We start from the raw sequence: 6,000 nt of genomic DNA, 5'->3' as shown, positions 1-6,000 counted from the left end.
CTTAACCCTGACCCTAAACCCTTTCCATCTGACTTAGTGTGGATGCTGAGAGATTTTGTTGAAAAGAATGGGCTCCACAGCTAAGGATGATGTACGTGGAGTGCAATTTGAGATGTAACCTTGATTTAGGGAAGAAACAGGAAATAGTGAAACCAGCAAGTGTTCCAGGTGCAGATGTTAAACTTTCTTTCCAAATTTCTGAAATGAGTCAGCAGTGCCGTGTGTGAATCCCACATGTGTGTGGAGAGGAGTGGGCAGGAGGGAGTGGGAGAAGCCCTGAAGCAGAGGAGAAGCCGGGCGTGGGGCCAGGGCCCTGCACCTGCAGTATGGCAGGAGCTGCACTGCAGTGAGTCAGCGCGGGGAGGGAGAGATGGCAGCAGAAAATGGGAGTCATCAATCCTGCCGTTGGGAGGCCAGCGCTGCACTGCCTGATGCTTCCTGTTCCTTCCGAGGTTCCTGTCTGAATCCTGTTTGCTTTTCTATAATGTCTTTAAGGGTTTGGTGGCTGTTTGTCTGTTCCAATTTGGTGGCAGAAGCAAATCTTAAGAGAAAAACTCCTGATGTCAGGCTTTCATAATCAGGTTGGAATACTTAGGACAATTGGTGAAGGTTTTGATCAGTTGCTTTACAGAACAATTTTTTTTTTTCTTTTTTCTTAGAACCATCTGCATTTTCAGCACACCAGAGCTGGAACAACTTCCATTGTTTTGAAACCTGATGTTTTGCTATCTGCATCCTAGGGTGCATCAAGCACTGCACTGCCAGCCGGTCCAGGGCAGTGGCTGTTCCACTCTGCACTGTGCTGGTGCAGCCTCACCATGAGCACTGCATGCAGTTTGGGCCACAGCACAAAAAGGATATAAAAATATTACAGAGTGTGCAAAGGAGAACCACAGAAATAGTGAAAGGGCTAGAGGGGGAGAGGTATGAGAAGCAGCTTTGCTCAGCACAGAGCAGAGGAGCTGAGGGGAGGCCTGTTGGCCAGCTTGGCCCAGGGGATGGTTCTGCACCAGAGGGCGGTGGGCATGGAACGGGCTGCACAGGGCTGTGGGCACAGCCCCGAGTGCCGGAGTTGAAGGAGTATTTGGACACTGCTCACAGGCTTTGGGTTTGGTTTTTAGGTGATGCTGTGTGAAGCAGGAGTTGGACTCAATGATACTCATGGGTCTCTCCAAATTCAGTTGATTCTATCAGTGTCAGCAAATGTGCCCAATATCTGCACAAAAACAACTTGGCTGTGAGGTTTCTGTTTGTGTGCAGGAGATCCAGTGCTGAGCGTGGTCAAGCAGTGCCTCTGGTGCCAGTGTGCACAGCTGAGTGTGTGCAGTGCTGGGGCTGCACTGCTCCAACTTTGGGTAAAGGGTCTGCTATGTTACATGATTTTCTTTTTTTTCTAAGGAGAAGAAATGTTGCTTTAATGCTGTCTTAATGTTATCTGAGTTGAAAGTACATTAATCCTTGAGATCTGAAGTGGAAAGTAAGAGCTACAACTTTTGAAATTAATTAAATATAAAATCCATTTAGTGGAGATGCTCATTTTTCGAATTTAATAACACAGAAATGTCTCTCTGCTGCTCCATCTATTCAGAACATTCAAGACCATAATCCAACACAAGTTCAGACACTGCTGAGGTGACCAAGTAGAAGCCTGAATTGTCTTAGGGAAAAGGAATTATTTTGTCATATCAATTACTGGTTGCAGCTTCAGATTGTGAATGGATTCTTTTTATTTTTCTTTTTACTTTGCAGCTTTATTTTCACTTGGATTTTTAACCTCATCACTGTTTTTGTAGATAAATGAACTGCAAAAGCTGGAGCCCATTTTCGCAAAGAGGTTAAAAACATACACATTCACTTTCCCTGAAAAATATTTTTAAAAAAAGACATATGGATGCTCTAAGTACAGTAAGTACAGTGCCTTCAGTGTGATACTGTAAGTGGAGTAGGACATATTTTATACCCATCCTGTGGAAGCAATTTTGCAGTGCTGATGAAAGGCTGGGGTATGTTCAGAAGGAGAATCAAGGAAGCTTTCTGGTTTGGTGGAAGCCCCAGATTCCTTTATGCTTGGCAACAAGGCATGAACAAGAAGAGCAGGGAGAGCTCACCTCCAAGTGAACCTTTAACAAGTGATCAGAGTGTGTCCCTGTAGCACAACTACTGAGCCATGGCTTGAAACAGACATTGAGCACCTGGTGGAAGGCAGGGCCAACCCAGGGGAGCTTGGCTGCATGCGGTGCTCCTGAGTGACAGGAAGGGATGTAGCCAGGATCCACCCCTTCCCAGATCTCATTTAAGGGTTGGCACTTGAGACAAGGGGATCTCGTTGGAGATCGCTATGCACCTGAGGCCTTCCAAAGGTAATTATATTCTTTCCTTTGTTTTTGTGTTCACAACTGCTCCATTTGAGCATATCCTCATCTGCTGCAGCCTTGGACTTTGTTATTCTGCTGGCATTGCTACGCTTTCCATTGTGTTACAGCATTTCAGTCCCTAAGAGGGTGATTTGAATTGCCTGGGGCTTGTGCTTTCTAGCCATGTTTGTGAAGATCCAGGCTAGCAAATAAGAGGGGCAGGGCTGAAGATTGCTCTGTTTCAGAAGGAAGGATCTGTTGTCCGTGTATTTTGTAGAGTACCTGTCTTGATGTTTACTCTTGTGATCTTCTGAGGGGCCTTGTGCAGACACCAGTGCCTGCTCAGCATCTGGGGCTGCTGCACTTTAGACATGTTCAGAAAGGGAACAGCACTGGAACTGGGAGCCCCAGTAAATTTTTGTTGTGAGCTTTCAGCATTGCGGTTGTCGCCTTCAGATTCAGCCTGATGATAGCGCACGGTGTTTTAATTTTGAATAAACCTTGGCATAATAAAGTCAGTCAGAGAAGTGGAGATTGTTTTTATTTTTTCTTTATAGTCTGCAGTGAAGTTCTTGAGCAAATTTTCATGGGCAAAATCCCCAATGTTGCGTTAGTGCCCTCGTTGAATCAGAGCTTGCAAAATACCAACTGTAGGCAGAGCTAAACTACAAAGTAGAGGAGATTGTGATAAAGCTAAATGTCATGAAAGCACTAGGGGAAAAATATCTGTAATCCTCTTATGTGATTGTTAATACAAAAATGTGCACACATGAAACCAGGGGCTTCTTAAAATAGGTGGCATGGGGAACTGCCAAGAAAACAGCCTGTTCCAGGGGGTGCTTGGTTTGGTATTAGTTGTACTGTTGTAAGAAGTTAATATTCCAGGACTCCCTGTGCAGCAAGCTGATAGCGTATTGACTGTTTTCTCCTTTCCACAGCTCCTTTCACTGCCACCCTCTGTTTGCACGTGAACAATGGCACCTCCAGTTTCACCAGTCTCCCTGGTGAACCGAAGGAAACATTTAGAACTGGATTTAAAAGTCTTAAGGGGTGCAATCCCATCTTTTGGCATCTTCCTTCAGCACTTACTCAGTGGCACCTGAATCCCTATTCAGCCAAAATGATAGCACTAGTAATGATGGGTCACCCAGTAGGAGAGCAGCCTGCTGCACCAATAGGAAGCTGTTTGAGGACCCTGGTGAGCCAGCACAGTTTACTTTTCAAGCTGTTCCAATTAGTGTTTATGTCCTTTCCCCTGCCATGTGTGGTAACTTACAGGTGAGGAATGATTTTAATTATGGATAAATTGCATCTCGTTCATGGGTCTGAGGTCAGTGATTACACTCAGAAGACATAATTGAATCATCATGCATAAAATCGTGAGAGAAAATGAAAACCTATGGGAGAGGAGCTAGCGGGAAAATAGAGGGGTACAAAGATAAATAGCTGAATGAGTAACATCAGATTTGCAAAAACATGGTAATAAGGTCTGTTAGTCTTTGCTGAGGATGCAGACTGGACCTGAGTTCACCCTGTCACTGGACTTACCAGCAGCATCATGTCAGTGCAAGCTGCAGTCTGGTGTTGGCGTTGCAGCATGCTGCCTTGCTTCTGCTGATGTGCTGCAGGTTCTGTGCTCACACAAAGCGCTGCTCTATAGCAAGAGCTTGGCACCTGATCCCAGCAGCACAGCAGAAGGGCTGCAGGTGGCAGGGGAGTTCCTAGAGTGTGCACTAGTTTCAAGGGATGTGTTTGGATTTAGAAAGAGTTGAAGGATGAATATAGCAAGCAGGGAAAGAGCATAGAGACATTTCAAAAGCTATGGTAAGGGTGGTTGGGTGAACCTAAAGAGATTATAAAATGATTAGTAGGAAAACCTTCCCTACCATGACTTCTAACAAGCTAAGCAACAGCATCCCAGCATTCTGGGATACCAAAACTAGAATGTAGCAAGCAATAGGAAATATGACTCAAAGGATCATTGGGGAAGTGCAGGGTTCCTTCAACCTGAAGACTTCTACCATTTATCATTAATTTTGGTTGAGATGGAGGAGAACATATGCAGGGCTCCAAGGAGCTTTGTTCTTTGTCCTTAGCAGAAATTAAATACAAGATAGAAAAATAAATTGGATTATGTTTCAAATAAAATTAGGCTTGTTTGTGTCTCTAAATGAACTGCAGAATGGTTGCAGTTGTTTTCTAGCACTCAATTCTTTTTTAAATATCTATTGAAAGCAAGGGCTCTCTGGTTTAATATCTTAGGTTTTGTTCCACTGAGTAGGCAATTTTATAATCGTAAACAGTTTTGCATTTATAACAAACTTTGAAACTTTGGTGTATGGGAGCTGTTAAAATTTATATTTGTTGAAGTAATATATCCTTTTATCTGAATAAAAAATCCATTATTTTAATGGCATACACAATCATTTTTTGATGTTGTGAGATGTCTGTCTTCAGAAGTCTGTAGCAGAGATGGTTATACCCAAGCTGCTTCTGCTCTGATGCAGTCAGTAGCAAAAAGCTCCTACTTTGTGGTGTGCTTTAAGCTGTCCTGGCTCTATTTAGAGAACAAGTGCTTTGAGCTATTCTGGCTCTATTCAGAGAACAAATGCTTTAGGGATGCTATTGACTATATAGACCAGATTTGTGCCAACAGGAATGTTGAGTCCAGTCAGGTTATATGTAGACATCTACAATTCTGTAGATGAATCTTGACCATAGGGAGATGCTATGAGCGGGGAGCAAGTTTAGGCCCAAAACTTGTCAGGAAAAAATCTTGAAATCCTTTTGTCCTGAATTAAGGAACGTTTTGAGTGTGAATCAGAGCCAGCAGCAGGTGTGGGAGGGCAGTTCCCCAGGATGCAGTAAGAGAAGGGTGCTTCTGAGATTGGCAGTGGAAGTTGGATGTCTGCGAAGAGGATAGTGAGCTAAAGGGCAGAACCACAGATGGCTAATGTTGGGAATACTTAGCATAGTGCACGCTACTGGAGCTTTGCTTAGTACAAGATAAAGCTCTGCTATCTGAGCTAATGGAATAATGCAATTAGGAACAGGTAGTCCTGATCAGCTCATAATCTTGAAAGGGCTGATTGATGAAGAAGCACCACCCGCTGTGCCAGGCGCAGTGTGGCCAAGTATCCCCAGGCTGTCCAGCCACTCTCTGCTGTGGCCATTGCTCCATACCTGCACCACCACACGAGGGGGGGAGCGAGGGTGAATGTGGTAAAGGTCACACTGACGACTGTTGGGAAAATGATCGGTAAGGATTATTGCTCCCTGACTGTTTTGGTAAAGAACTCCAGCATAGGAGCCAGGTTGAAAAATGATAGTAATAATAAAATGAAGTGGATTTTCAAACATGGATATCCAAGTTGTTAAACTCCTTGCTTAAGAGATGGTGTGACTGCCGAAAGTGTGCGGTTCAGAAGGAGACTGGACAAGTCCATGGCAATTGGGTAACAACTAATTCCAAGGAGGGCACATCTGGCTCGAGAGGGCCCTGAGAAAGGCTGGAGGCAGCGCAATACTGGCAGCAGTACATGGGGTTCTTGTGCTGTTCTACTCTGGTTCAGTTTAAAGCTTAAGGAGACAAGATGTGGGGTTAGATGCCCCTCAGTACTGACTTATTACAACTATTGTCAGCGTT

The sequence above is a fragment of the Centrocercus urophasianus genome, unplaced genomic scaffold (genome assembly GCF_019232065.1).
Source record: "Centrocercus urophasianus isolate 14NV4802_14NV808 unplaced genomic scaffold, USGS_Curo_1.0 seq_16, whole genome shotgun sequence".
Classification (NCBI taxonomy): domain Eukaryota; kingdom Metazoa; phylum Chordata; class Aves; order Galliformes; family Phasianidae; genus Centrocercus; species Centrocercus urophasianus.
The sequence above is the reverse complement of the archived record's forward strand: the minus strand, read 5'-3'. Positions refer to the sequence as shown.